Source organism: Cryptomeria japonica, chromosome 8 (genome assembly GCF_030272615.1).
Source record: "Cryptomeria japonica chromosome 8, Sugi_1.0, whole genome shotgun sequence".
Lineage (NCBI taxonomy): Eukaryota > Viridiplantae > Streptophyta > Pinopsida > Cupressales > Cupressaceae > Cryptomeria > Cryptomeria japonica.
The window spans coordinates 140,058,445-140,074,593 of NC_081412.1; positions in this window are offsets into that span (position 1 = coordinate 140,058,445).

The following is a 16,149-nucleotide window of genomic DNA, read 5'->3' on the forward strand; positions in this document are numbered from 1 at the left end:
ATTAAGTTACGACAATTTTAGGTGTCTATAAACATCACTCTAAAAGAATTCAGAATCTTGACTGAAAAATATTATTTAATTTTGACCCCAATCAAAAACAACAAACCTTTAGTGATTCTTAAAAAGAAATTGAAAAAATCTTATTTACCAAAGAATAGAAAGTGATGCTCTGCAAAAAGGACAAGGTTAGGATAAACAAACATCGAACAAGAAACAAAAAAAGTCAATTGTTAGATGTTAGAAAATCATAAATTAAAAACTATCCTAAGCAAGCATATCAAGAAAGACACTACTAAGCAAAAAGAAAGCTTAAGGGATCTACAAAAAGCAACTAAGCTCTTCCAAATGCTCTCTACCATGCTGGTAGCTTCTCCTTCCTTGTTCCTCTCCTCTCCAAGTTTCAAACTAGTGTAGCTCTCAGCAGCTTTTTGCACTATGGATGCTTATGGAGGTTTGAGATTAAAGTATTTGCTCTAAATGTGAATGAAAAGCTAATACTAGATGCTATAGATACTAAGATGATTTATTTTAAACCAAAATGACAATTATATGAGTTTATTATGCTAAAATGCTCTCTATAATTCACTATAGCTTAAATGCATAGAAGTTTTCAAATTATGATTATGAATGCTAAATGCTTGAGGATTTGAAAATAAGGAATGTGAGCTCTATTTATAGGTAAAATGGAGCAATGGATGGTTGAGATTGAGTAATCTCAACAAAGATCAAGATTGAATGATTTGAGATCCATGTGAGGGCTTTCAACCCAATCCCTGGTTGACAAGTGTCAATGTGAGATAGGTTGAAAGGGGAGGGAATAAGCATTAAATGCTTGACATGACTTGAGAGTTAACTTGGGAGTTAAGGTCAAGGTTGGGTTGAGTGAATAAATTCTTAATTCAAAGAATAAAGCTTTTATCCAATGGATAAACTCTTGTGCAAAGGCAAAAGGGATAACCATGTTCAAAGCAATAAATGCTTGAAGAGACACATGAGTGCAAGTTGAAATAACCATAAATGGTTATGTAAGAGCCATTAGTGGTTTTGGAAGACTTTGGAGGTTAAATTGTTGAACACACAAAGCATTAAATGTTTTTCAAAGACTTTGAAGTCTTTGAGAAGTGACTCCAAGTTGCTTAGGAATGTGACAATAATTAAGGGATGGATTAGGCTAATTAAGAAGGGGTTAGAAGAATCTAGAAGGGGGTTTAGGAATGCAAGTGGATTTGGTGGGTGAGAGAAAATAGGATTTTTATTTAAAATAAATTAATTTATTTCAATAAATGTGTGCAAGTTGCATTTGTAGGAAAATGCAAGTGGGGGGGATAAATGATTTAAATAAATGTTTTATTTAATTTATTTAAAAGAGGAATAGGGGAGTAAATGAAATAAATATGATTTATTCATTTAATTGATTGTGAATTTGGTTGAATTAATTAATTAAAATAAATTGAATAATTTATTTAATTAATAGGAGAATGTTTGAAGATGAATTAATTAAATGTTTAATTTAATTAACTGATGGCTAGTGGATTTTTAATCAAATAAATAGGAAATATTCATTTAATTAAATGGACAGATTTATGTGACTACATTTGCCCCTCTGAGACGGTGCGGTTTATCACGTTGTTTCAAAGAAAGAAAAAAAAAGGTGTGAAGAAATATGCCCCATAAATGTTAATTTAATGGGTGGTATGCCCCCTCGAGAAATGCGTCGAAAAATTTCAAAAAATTGGGCGATCTCTCGAAAAAGAATGAAAATTGGCAGGGTGATAGAAGAGAAGAAATTAGCAATACGGGTGAAAAATAGAAGAAATCGGAGATAAAATGGAGAAGTGGGAGGCTCGGGAAGTTCACAGGGACCACGACGGTGAGCAGGGGAAAGTTACGGTTATGGCGAAGGGTATATATGGGGAGAAACGGGTGAAAACAGGGTCATTTGTTACCCCGACCATAGTGAATTCAGAGCTCTGAGATTGACATTTTGAAGGAGTGAGTAGCAGTTAGGATGTCGGTACCCATTACAGAGCACCATTTCGAGCGAGTTCGTCGATTCCAGTGGCCAGAGGACTACGGACCAGCGATACGCAAATTTAAAATTTTGAATTTTACGCATTTTTTACATATTTTTTGCTGAGTCCAAGTTGAGTCAGGACAATAGCGCTGAAACTATGTTTTGGCACGGTTATCCAATGAATGAGCGTTTTTGTGCCGCAATGGCACTATTGTGTTGTTGTTTGAGCGCTATTGAAAAGATTAGCGCTATTGTGTGTTTAGCGCTATTGCGGGGTCAATTGAGCGCTTTTGATGTTAAGCAGCGCTTTTGAGTAGTTGTTGTAGCGCTTTTTGTAATTTAAGCACTTTTGTAGGGTTTAGTAAGCGCTTTTGTTATGGGTTTAGCGCTATTGTATAGAAAGTAGTGCTTTTGTTTGCAAGATAACGCTTTTGTTTAGGAAAATAGATGCCCCAATATGTGTAAATAAAAAATCTCTCGATGCCAATGATGGATGGATAGGGATGTGAAGTGAAAGTTGTTTTGAACCATAGCAACCCTGATGAGACTTAGGTCATTAGGATAAATGCCTATTGAAGTCTAGGTGTGCCATGATTGCTTACCTGTTGAGACGTATTTGTTGATAGTCTAGGTTCAAACTTAAGAAAGTTGAAAACAAAACAACTGATGATGATTGATTGATGCTCGTGTGCAGGAGGATCTACGCGTGTTACAATTGCACTAGAGACATCTAGCTACACAGGGGTTACGCGATCGGCTGACAGAGGCCGAGATTGATTGCATTGTAGCGACTGGGCTATATGATGTGATGCATATGCCCGTGATTCGGATGAATCATGGTTTGATTACGGCCTTGGCAGAGCGCTGGCACAGTGAGACCTGCACATTTCACTTAACGTAGGGGGAGATGACGGTGACACTGGAGGATGTATGGCGCATCCTACATATTCCCATTCGGGGTGAGCTAGTTACATATGACAGATCATGGAGGACTCTAGTGGTGTAGAGATTCTTCGATGAGGACGTGTACATTGATGATGACTCCATAGCCTGGGAGGATATCGCGATGTTGTACGAGCCATTACCAGCAGTTTTTTCTGGGATCATGGTAGGGCTACTATATCCTGATAGGTGATCACATGGTCTGGCTGTTGGGTGGGGACAGGTTATAGAGCAGATGATGACAAAGGGGACCCGATTTGCCTGGGGACCGTGCGTGTTAGCATACATGTATCAAGAGTTGCATTAGGTAGTGTACCGTGGGAGAGGCTCCTTGGCAGTGGGAGTGACGCTGCTGCATATTTGGGTGTGAGAGAGCTTACCGATGACTTGACCAGTGAGTCTGAGATTTTGGGTAGTTGATCAGCCCTATATGTTCATGTACAGCGGCATGATAAGTCAGCCCCACCTGGGGAAGTTAGAGTGGTGGCGGTGGGCGTTAGATGATATGGATGCAGTGATTTGGAGACCCTACATTGAGTGCGAGCCCTGGGAGGTTGATGCAGAGGCATTGTCATATGTATTCATGATCTGATTCCTCATTGGGCGGGCATGTTATGATGTAGAGAAACAGGTGTCGGGCAGGGTGATGAGATAGTTCGAGTGGCAGCAGGGATTGTCGAGGGGATCAGGAGAGTATGCCAGAGTGGTTCGAGAGAGATATGTATGGGGGCTAGTACTTCCTTATGATCAGGCATTGGCAGAGTTCTCGATGCTTCAGGCGAGGCCATGGGATATACGGTCGAGGGTGGTAGATGCAGGGGTATCGAAGGAGTATACGCAGTATATGGTGGCTCATCTGATTCCTCGGATATCAGATCCAGCTGAGCCGATTCCTGATTTTGAGGAGAGGGGACAGATATGGAGGAGGGGAGGAGGTCAAGGACCGATGATAGGGGGACGAGGGAGGGGGGATGGTGGTGATGGAGGAGGAGGAGATGGTGGAGGTGGTGGGGGTGGAGGTGGTGGAGTAGGTGGAGGTGGTGGAGGAGGTGGCTTAGGTGGTCGGGTCCAGCAAAGAGGGAGAGGCGGATTGCCACTGCGGATATCATAGGGACTGTTGGTGACAGGAGGAGTCAGATTAGGTGGCCGAGGTATGGAGAGGGAGATACCGATGGATAGAGGGGAGGGAGCCACTGGAGAGGCACCTATGGAGACCGGGGAGGGAGCGACAGGGGGTGGTGATCCGCGGGAGCATATGCTAGCACATTTGCATACTCGATTGACAGCAGTCGAGACATGAGTAGAGGATCTGGAGGCAGAGGTTGCAGCGAGAGATGTACAGCTATTTGCATGAGAGGCGGAGCTGACTGTAGTGCTGCAGGAGAGGGATAGTGCAGTGGAGAGATTAGCGGAGCTGCAAGAGAGAGTCCAAGTTGGAGTAGGAGCGCAGGGTCCTACTGGGGAGGTGATGAGACAGTTTGGATGGGCACAGGCTAAGATAGAGTATTGGCGGGGATTATATGAGCAGGTGGTGCCAACTAGTCAGCAAGCACTGAGTTATACACAGATACGGCAGACCAGGTCAAAGCGATCGCAGAGGATGCAGAGCAGTGGGGGAGTGGTGGCTCCACGATGGAGAGAGGTGTCAGGTGGTGCAGGAACTATTGGGGGTTTGATGGGGCCTCCACTAAGAGATAGATCAGATGGTGCAGGGGCTAGTGGGGGAGCAGGTGGCAATGGTGGTGCAGCATCTGGTTAGAGTGGCATCTGAGAGAGCATTTTTGCATGTATGTATTTATATGATCATTTTTGGACTATGTCTTGGATGGCTCTTGGTAGCCGATTTTGTAGACTTCATTGTACTCTGATACATGAGATGATATATATGAGGAGATCCCATATTTTGATGATATGCATTTGATATGTATGGATGTTATGCAGGATGGTGATTTTATGAGTTGATGCTTAGATGGATGTGTATATGTATGCATTTATGAGATGATTCCTATATGCATGTTTTATGATGATTTATGATGTTGGATACTGACATATGAATGCAGTTTTATACATGTGTGCATGTTTTGCTTGATGTAATGCTTTAAGGATGTAATGCTATGATGATGATGTATGTTTATGATGATATAGACAGGATCTTGTGCTTCATGTTTGATATAATGATGAGATAATGATATGCAAGGATTTTAATGCAATGTTTTGAATGAATGATTCTATGTATGTAAATGCATCTAGATGGTTTTAGATGAATGTAATATGGATAAACAAATGTAAAGTACAAATGTTTATATGATGATTTCTAAATGAATGCATACGTATAATGTATATATAAAATGGTATGAACCAATGTTTGAGACAAATGGTTTTTATGATTCTAAATGCCTAAAATATGATTTAAGTAAAATGATAATGTGATGATAATACAACTTATGGTTAATAACAGCACCTTAATGCAATTAAAAAGGGATAATGAATGCAATTTTAAATGAATCCTAAAATGAGCATAATAAGACACTTAATAATGGATGAATGAATGCACTTTTTAACTAATGAATAGATAAATGAATGTATGCAATGATAAATGATAAAGGATAATAAAGGATGATAATATGATAATGGATAACTGATACTAAATGAATGCATAGTAAATGGCTAATACAATCAAGGACAATTGGTTTATATGAATGAATCTAAAACATTATGCAATGATGAAATGATATAAGAAGGCTAATGTTAATAAATGATAATGAACTATATGCATTTTAACCAACTAAAATGATATGAAATGTTCTTGATGCAAAATGCAACTAAATGTAATAATGATGATATGATCATGATGAATGCAAGGTATTTTAGACTTTGCATGATGCATTGATGATGTATTAGAGTTCTCGGTCGCGATTGCATCCAAGACCAGCTCAATTGTCGCAGAACTTGCTCATTTTAACTTTGTTCACATTGGCATACAAAAATCATACATATGAATGAGTGAATGGATGGGTGATATGCAACGAAATGCAACATATAAACAGATGAGATGAAATGACAATCCATAGTGCTTTATTTTTCATCATCGAGCTTTAAAATGTTGTAAGAAAATACAAGCATCTTGACATAATGATTTAAGATGACCAGAGTATTTCTTACATGGATTTGATATAGCAAGTTAATACAAACAACTTGATATAATGGGTCAAGTTGACCAAAGTATTGCTTGCGGAACAGACAAGGATCATCTCCGTTCATGCATGACTTGGATCGTCCTCCTTGATCTTGGGCTGATCATATCCTGAGACAAGTTCACACCTGAATAAGAGACAAAAACCTTTATCCAATTTGGATGAGGTAGGAGGAACCAAAGAAGGAGCATTGTGCTTGCAAGCAGGCAATATATACATAAAGAATAAAGAATATGGATCCTTGGTAATTGTTCATGCTCATATGGTCGAGGTATATGTTGTAGTCAGCAAGTCGTAGTGATCTATGACTGTATTTTGCATAAGATCATGTAGCTTAGTGAACTTCCCACGTAGACACCATTAGTACATGCCCCAGAACTTCATCGGAATAATTCGCAAAAGATACACAAACAATGTTGTAAGATCCTGATATATATAAACGAATGAATTACTCACAAATCAACCAAGTATTTAATAGCTTTAAACAAAATTTTCTTGTTAAAGAAAACGTCATTTTGTCTTTGTTTTGGTAAGGAAGGATGCATCCTTGATGAAAATAGTTTGATTGTTGATGTTGATTGTTTGGTCAATTTGGAGAAGTGATCATTGTGCAAGTATTTTTCAATGCTTGTTTGGTATCTGCATGGATGAGTATGTATAATGTGTCTGCCATGTTTTTGTGTGATTTTTGATGTTTTATCATGTTTTTGGATTTTGTGATTGTTTTGAATGTTTTTAGTATTTTGATGATTGTTTTCCAATGTTTTTGGATTTTGAGAGATAGTTTTGAATGAAGAACCCAACGAATTACAAGACAATGTAGTATCCACTTCCATCAATAGGTTAAGGGCAGTGCCCTCAGTTTAGACATGACTATGAAAAAGTGGGATGCAAGACACATGGAGTACTATCTCGTGATTGCAGATCAATAACAAGCCATGGTTTGGACAGATGGATGTAGTGAATGTGATTGCAACAAGCCTGAAAGATAATGGACCCATAGCTTTTACGAGTGGCGCCTGTTTGCCAGGTTTTCACCATCGTACTTACCCAAGGTGCCACAGGAGTGTTTGTTCATCGTTTGGATGCATGATTTTTCTTTACTATTTTGATGTTTTTGTATTTTCTTCAGGACATTTTTCTGAATGTTTTTGATGTTTTTTCTAGTATATATGGGAGCCTGATGCTCTGTGCAACTCATGTATAAAACCATTTGAGGTGCATGTTGTTGATCAGATCTGCTAGCAGTTCTCCTTCTAAATTAGCCAACTGATATGCCCCGGACCCAAATACAATAGTGACAACATATGGGCCTAGCCAATTTGATTCAAACTTTCCTTGATGTTCTCGGTTGGGTTGGTTATGAGGATTTTCTCAAAGAACAAGATCACCTACCTCAAATGTACGAGGTCTAACTCGATGATTATAGCTTCTGCTCATGCGCTGCTGATAGGCTTTGAGGTGATTGTATGCAGCTTGTCATTTCTCATCAAGTAGCTCTAAGTCTTGGAGACGGGATATTCTGTATGCTTCATCATCGATGAGATTGTGCAAGGAAACCCGTAGTGATGGTATCTCGACCTCAATAGGTAAAATAGTTTTTGCACCATAGACCAACGAGTAGGGAGTTGCGCTTGTAGGGGTTCAAATGCTAGTTCGATATGCCCATAGTGTTGGATTTAATTGAACATGTCAATCACAGTCGGCATCATTGACTGTCTTCTTTAGGATTCTTAATATGTTCTTGTTTGACGCTTCGGCCTAACCATTGCCTTGTGGGTAATAGGGAGCAGAAAAGCGGTGCTGGATGTGAAATTTCTCACAGAGTTCATGGATATCCTGATTTTTGAAAGGAAGCCCGTTATCTGTGATGATAGACATGGGTACACCATACCGGCAGATGATGTAATTGTGGATGAATGAGGCGATCTACTTGTCGGTAACTTGGGTAAGTGGAACAGCTTCGATCCACTTTGTGAAGTATTCGGTAGCGGTAATGATGAATTTGTGGCCATTGGATGAAGATGGATGGATTTTACCCACAAGGTCAAGACCCCATTGACAAAAGGGCTATGGTGTTGTGATTGGTTGCAGCTCCTGTGCTGGTGCATGTATCAGGTCTCCATGAACTTGGCATTTCTTGCACTTTCTAACAAAGTAGTAAGAGTCTTTTTCCATGGATGGCCAATAGTATCCAGTGCGTAAGAGTTTCTTGGCTAGCGATGAACCGCTTGCATGAGTTCCATAAATTCCTTCATGTACCTCTTCCAAGATCTTTGTTATCTCATCTTGTTCGAAACATCGAAGGAGAGTAACATCAAGACTGCGCCGATATAGGGTTTCAGCAATAATGGTATACCAAGCAGTTTGGCAAATGAAGGTTTTACGTTGGTTATTCGATTGGTTAGGAGGAAGTGTGTGATCGCGGAGATAAGTGTAGAACTCACCGTACCATGGGGATTCAGAATCGATTAGGCAACATATCATCTCGGATTCGGGGATATCATAAGAGGGGATCCAAAGTTGTTCTACCAAGAACTCGTAGCATGTTGAATTCTATGGAAGATCCAAGAGAGACACAATAGTAGCCATAGCGTCAGCAGGGCGATTCTGATCTCTTGGTATCTGCTCAAAGGTGATAGTAGTAAATGATGCCTTTACTTTGTCCACCATTTGTTTGTACGGCATGAGTTTGTCATCCTTGGTCTGATATTCATCTGTTGCTTGTCGAATGACCAGTTGGGAGTCGCCATAGACTTGTAGTTCTTGTAACTTCCATTGTATGGCTAGCCTGAGTCCTGTGATCAAGGCCTCATACTCTGCTATGTTATTTGTGCATGGAAATGTGAGCCTATAAGACTTCGGGATGCTGTCACCTTGAGGTGTGATAAACAGAATGCCTACCCCCGAGCCATGCCTAGTGTACGAACCATCAAAGTATAGTTTCCATGGTTGTGCTGTTGTGGTCATGAATATCTCTTCATCTGGAAAATTGGAAATGAGAGGATGATCACCAATGAGTGGTGCATTGGCCAACTGATCTGCCATAACTTGACCTTTGATAGCCTTACGGTCCACATACTCGATGTCAAATTCACTAAGAATCATCACCCATTTGGCCAAGCGGCCCATCAATGCTGCTTTGTTGAGTAAGTATTTGAGTGGATCAATCTTTGCAATGAGTTGTACTTTGTGTGTTAATAGATAGTGCCTTAGTTTAGTGGCTGCCAAGATTACTGCTAGGCAAGCTCGCTCAATAGGGGTGTAATTGAGTTCATAGCCAACCAATGTGTGAAAGATGTAGTAAACAGCACACTCTTTCCCTTCTGCATTATGTTGTGCTAGTAGTACACCCAATGTTGTACTTGTTGCTGAGATATAGAGTAATAGAGGTCTGCTTGGATCTGGTGGGATCAGCAATGGTGTATTCATGAGATAGTCTTTAAGCATCTGGAATACTTGTTGGCATCTGGTATCCCATTGAAAGCGGATGTTTTTGTGTAGCAGATGTGTAAAGGGGTGACACTTATCTGCCAGTTGTGCAATGAATCTTTGGATGGATTGTAGTCATCCTTGTAATGTCCTTAGCTGACTGATGTTCTTTAGTGGTGGCATGTCCATGATTGCTTTGACCTTTGCTGGATCGACCTCAATACCTTTGCTTGAGACAATGTATCCTAGAAGGTTCCCTAAGGTTACTCCAAAGACACATTTCTTTGGGTTGAGTCGAACATGATATTGTTCCAGTCTATCAAAGATTTTATCTAATATGTCGAGATGACCTTCTCTAGTGAGTGATTTTTGCTAGTAAGTCATCAACATAATCTTCCATCATAGTATGCATCATGTCATGGAAGATGGTGGTCATTGCTCATTGATAGGTCACTCCTGCATTCTTGAGACCGAAAGGCATTACATTTCAATAGTATGTGCCCCATGGACATGTGAAGGTTGTCTTATGTTGATCCTCTGGTGCGATCTTTATCTGATTGTATCCTGAAAATCCATCCATGAGTGAAAGCATGGCATGTCCTATTGTTAGATCTACTATGATGTCAATATTTGGGAGGGGGAAGTCATCCTTAGGACAAGCCTTGTTTATATCTTTGAAGTTAGTACAAATGCGGATGCCCCCTTTTAGTTTGCCGACAGGAACAATATTGGAGATCCAATCTGTATAATCAATGGGTCTAATGAAACCAACATCTAGGAGTTTCTTAAGTTCTGCTTTGACTAGTACTGCAATCTGAGGATGCATCTTATGAAGCTTTTGTTTGATAGGCTTGGCTCCTTCTGCTATGGTGAGGTGATGCATGACTAAATCAGGATCAAGCCCAGGCATGTCTGCATATGACCATGCAAAGTTGATCTGACATTTCTGGAAGAACTCTACAAACTTAGGTTATTCCTCTAGAGTTAGAAGAGATGCCAGATGTATGTGGTGAGGAATTTCAGGAGTCCCCACGTTGTATTATTTTGTTTCCTCGATGAGAATCGTTGATCGTTTCCATTGTGTATTAGCAGGGAGAATGTCAAACCTTTCATCCTCCAACGCCTCAGAGAGGTTTTCACCATTGGATACGCTCTTTCTTTTTACTTTTGTTGAATCAAACAGTGCCACGGTGTGGTTTTCACTCGAAGATCCATGTTTTATTGTTATATTTTTCCAGCTGAAAGGTTTGGCATCCGCCCTGAAGTACACTGCGTTATTAAGTTCTATGGCGAATCCAGCTTTGTGATCCCTACTTGGTATGTTATCCCGTAGTTCCAAAAAGTCAATGATCACCTCATCGTTTTGGAAATGGTCAAGACATGGGGGATTAGGTTAGTTCCATTCGATGAGTTCAGGATGGATAATGGGCATTACTTCATCGATTAGGTTAAGTTCATTAGATGTGTCACTGAGGGTTAAGACATTGTGGTGAAGGTTGTTGATGGTACTCTCTCTGTCAGAATCAGGCGTAGGATGTGACATAGGGTATGTGGAAGAAGTTTCCAACTCGGGAACCCAAGAGGTCTTTATCTGTGCTTCTCCGTAAATAGGGATGTCTTTGCGAGGTGGAGGTAGTGATGTGTCTTCCTCATCTGAAGTATTAAGCTGGATGGAATCAAATTCCCATTCATGTGAGTCGGTCTCTGAATCACTTTCCAGTATCCGATTACTATACCATAGTGGGATGTCCTTTGTGTTAAACACTACAGGTGTGATCGGTTGATGTACCTTTGTAGATGAAATGATCGGAGCTGCAGGAAGGATGATGGGGATCAATGAATCCGATGCGGGGAGTATTGGTAGTGTTGACTCTGCTACTTCTGCTGGAACTGCTGGTGTCGTAGATACTACTATGGGTTCTGATATAGTTGCTACTGCTAATGGTGCTATTGATGTTATTGTTGTTGCTGATGGGATCACTGGTTTGATTGGTGGGATGATTGGTATTATAGGCGGTTGTGTTGGGATTTTGAGCCTCGGTGGGGGAGTTGCGATGGTGTTTGATGCTGCTTTTATAATAAAAGGTGTCCTCTTTACAATAGGCTGATATAGTGGTTTGTTGGGTTTTCCTTTCAATCTGAGCTTAGAAAAGATCTCCTTTTGAAAGCCTAGGCCTGTATTATCCTTGGGCTTTAATTTTGGCAGCAGTGGTTCATGTCTTCCTTGTTTGCAAGGTCCCAAAGCACTCTGACCATCATAACCCATTCTTTGCATAATGAGGAGGCCTTTGTCATACTGATCCGTGGGAAGTGTTGCTTGAAATATATCGGTGGTGATGGGATCTTTATAGATCCATTCCGCTAAGTCCTCATCTCTGGTTTCTTCTTCTTGACTCTTCCCAAGGATGAAAGACGTCAAAGTACATGCTGGTGTGGTCAGTGGTGTTTGAAGTAACCGCTGAGGTTTTCCATGTGTTCTAGGAGAAGTGGGCATTTGTCCCACACAAAAGAGTTGACTCAAATTGTATTCCCCAGGACCTTCCTCTGCTATTTTCATTATGAGCTTTTCTTGCTTAGGTGTAGTGGTGTTTGAATTGGCAAGAGAGGCTGGACTTATGTATGATGTGGAGGAGATGGCTTCTCTATTGTTAGGAACGGTAATCTCTGGTTGATGATTGATATTATGACAATATGCAAAGGGGTTTGCATCGCCCAGGATTGTGATCTCTGCACCGTTATGTGGGAACTTGATACACTGATGGTAGGTGGATGGAACGGCTTGCATGGCATGTATCTAAGGTCTTCCTAACAATAAATTGTATGGCAAAGGAAGGTCCAGAACTTGATAGATGACGTGTTACCACTCGGATTGGTAGTACCACAGCTCCTTTGGATGAACACTCTGCATCATCATAAGCTTTGATTGTGATCTTCTTACGAGGATCTACGGATTCAATGGCATATCCCAAAGATGTGACCAATTGTAGTGTACAAATATTCAGGCAAGCTCCATTATCGATCAAGACTCGCTTGATCCTATGCTGGTTGATAAATCCTTCAATGTGTAGTGAGGCGTTATGAGGTTGCTGGAAGGAAGAGTTGTCACTTTCGGAAAAAGTGAGACAAGGTGATGACTTTAGACTTCCAACCATGGCTTGGAATTGATCTGTATTTAGGTTTGCAGGGATTGACCCCTCTTGGAGAGCTTGATCCAAGATTGTTTTATGGGATGGAGATAGGTGTAATAGCTCTAAGATAGATATCAGTGTGGGTGTTTTGTCTAATTGTTCCACAAGATTATACTACTTTGGGATAGATGGGGTGCCTTGTGGAGTTGCTTTAATGGTAATCTTGCTACGACGTGTAACAGCATTGCAAGTGGAGTTGGGATTTTTGATGGTTATAGTTGCAATTTGTTCACTGGCATCATGTAGGTAATTTACAGTGTAATTATACGCGGCTTGCGTATAATCAGTGGTATCAGTGCCTCTCCTGGAAGTAGAAGGACCCGTTTGATTTGGTGATGGAAGTGGATTTTTAAACATAAGATGATCATTGTTTGTTGTCTTTGGGTCATGTCCTTCGATTTTGATTTCACCTCAGTCAATAAGACCCTGAATAAGATCTTTCAATATGTGACAATTGCTTGTCTTATGTCCTCTCCCTTGATGGAAATCACAATGTTCAGCATCTTTCCACCATGCAGGTTGACTTGAGGTTCATAGTTTGATGTTTTGGGTAGAGTTACCAGATTTTGAGAAACCAGTTGTCGTAATACTATTTCGATGGGTTCCCCTAAGGGAGTGTATGTTCGCTTTTGTTTTTGTTGATGACGTCTAGGTTCATCATGAGATGTGATACGACCTTGATTTGGAGGAGCAACTGTGTTAGTCTGAGGTGGGGGATTCTGTCCTGCAAATCAAACTACAGGTTGCGCACTTTTGATAGTTCTTGCATCCACAACCCCGTCGTTGACAACATTTTTGTTTTTGTTCCAGAAGCTTGGTTTGTCACTATTGAAGCATGGGTGAGGACCATCCTTTGGTTCATTATAGATTTTGATAAGTCCTTTCTTGATGAAAGTCTGCTCACATTTTAAACTTTTTGTGATCATGTCATTGAAAGAGTCTGTGTCTTTGACATCCAGGTGAAATTCCATTTCTTCATTTAACTTGGAAATAAATATTTCCACTAGTTCTTGTTCAGGTAACTGAAGAGAACGTCTGCTAGACATTTGACACCATCGTTGCAAGAATACTAAGAATAGTTCACCTGGTTTTTGTTTAGTGTTACATAGATCAGCCATGGTGATATCACGTTTAATGTTATGAGAGTAATGTGCCAAGAACTTTTGAACTAGCTCTTCAAAGGTCCTAATGCCACCTGGTAGTTAGGAAAACCATGATGTGGTTGTTCCTCCCAAGCTTTGGGGAAAAAGGTGCATGAGGTACGTATCTTCGTATGCCACTTTGAGGCAAGCTGAATGGAATTCTCTGACATGATCGCGAGGATCTCCTTTTCCTCGATACTTTTCAAACTTGGGTGTTTCGAACCCTCGTGGAAAAGGTGGCATATAAAGATTCCTATCAAAGGGATAGGGACAAATGTCATTGAGTGAAAATTGATTAGTCTTTACACCACTACGAAGTTGTTGGGTGAGATTTTCAACTTGTTGCCGCAACATCTCTATGTCATTTGGAGGAGGAGGTGGGCTACCTCGAGGAATGTTATATCTGATGGGATCTCTACCTCTTTCTTCCTCTTGGTGACTTTGTCGTTCTGATGCTTGTCTTAGTTGTGCAAGATCAAAGTCAGAGGGGAGTTTGGCTCCTTCTTGAGCAAGCTTTAAAAAGTGAGCATCCGCATTGCTCCTGAGTATTTCGTCAAAAAGTCTATTAAAGAGAGGGTTGTGCTGAGCCCTTTCTATTGTTGCAGAAGTAGGAGTACTTGGGTTTTCGTCATTAGCATTTCCTCCAAGTGCTTCTTGAAATTCATTGATATTTTCCTCCTCTTCTTCTTCAATTTCTATTTCTCGTTGCTTTGACAGTGATCGGGTATGAGCCATTTTGTTTATGAGTTTTTGTTGAAGTTGGGTGAAAATGATGATGAGTTTTTGATGAAATGAAAGATCGATGGTTGGTGTGATGTTTTGCATGTGGATCTCTAGCACTTAAAGGTAGATATTACCAAAGTTTTCTTCTTTGAATTGCTTGTTGTTTTTTATAAGGTTTGATGTGATAAGGTTTAGAGAAATCTGAGATGTGTTACAGACTTAACTACCTAGTAATGAGAGGATTCACTCATAAACTAGTTTTAACCTGCGTAAATATGTCTCTTAGGATGAGCTTATCCTAGATGTAGAAACAATCTAAAAGTGATGTTTTGTGTTTGATTCAAGCAATATCCAAAAGAGAACTTAGGACAAGAACATCTTTAATGTTTTGAGAGTTGAAAATGAATGAGATGGTGTGTAAATGAGATAATGGATGAAATGTTTTAACTTCAATAAAAGCTTTGTGTCACAAATGGAACAAATTTTACCTCTTCTCTTTCGGGCGTTGGTGGCATTTCTCGAACTACGTTGTATGTGATACAAATGTCTGGGAAGAAGTTGGGATTGATCTCGCCTCCTTATTTTTTGTGATAACTCAAAGCTCTATATTGCATAAAAGCTCTGCGGTTTAATGACTCTGGATCAAATTCGTTTGATTTGCCTTGAAGGTAGAGACGCATGTGACGTAGAAAAGCTATATGAGAGACAAATATTTGTCTATTTAGATAGAAGAATTTCCTCCTTTTGATCAAAGCCTTTGAGCTCAATGGTATTCTTTTCAAGTTGATGTTTTGATGAAGATTCTTTTTTCTCGGGATGTGAAGAATGGTTATAAAATTTGATACTTTTCTTTGTTTTTGATCTTTTTGGTTGTTTTGAAAAATGTTTGGTTGGATGAATACTTGTTCTGATTTTTGGATTCTATGATGTTTCTTTGACAAGAAAACAAAGCAAGCACACAAACAAAAGAATGTTGCCTTTAAAGGCACAAATGAGTATGGGTCTAGATCAACCCAATCCTTGGACTTTTTATGACCCTTTCCTTTAAGTGTATTTTAGGTGTTTTTCTTTCCAAAGCCTGAAGTCGACTCAATTTGTACTTTGGTCTTTGACTAAAATGAAAACACTTCAAACACTTTGTATCCCTAAGGTCAAATGGCCAGTTGCGATAAATTCAGCCCACATCTTGATATTTTTTCGACTTTAGTACTACATATCTTATGAATCTCGTCGTGGCAGGTAAAGATGTGATATACTAAGTTTTGCACGAGCATAACAAATAGATGATCCCTATGATGGGGGAGTCACCACTTTCATCAAGCCACAAGTGACTTTTCAAAAAGCTATGTTTCTACTCAAGGAAATATGCATGGTGAGTATCTTGGGAGCAAAACCATCTATGCTCTTGCACTGAATTATATCACAAATATCCTCAATCAATAGAACGGGTGGGCTACTACTTAAAGGTGTTTAGTCATTTTCGATGTCTTTGGACATAAGTTCATTCTACAGTG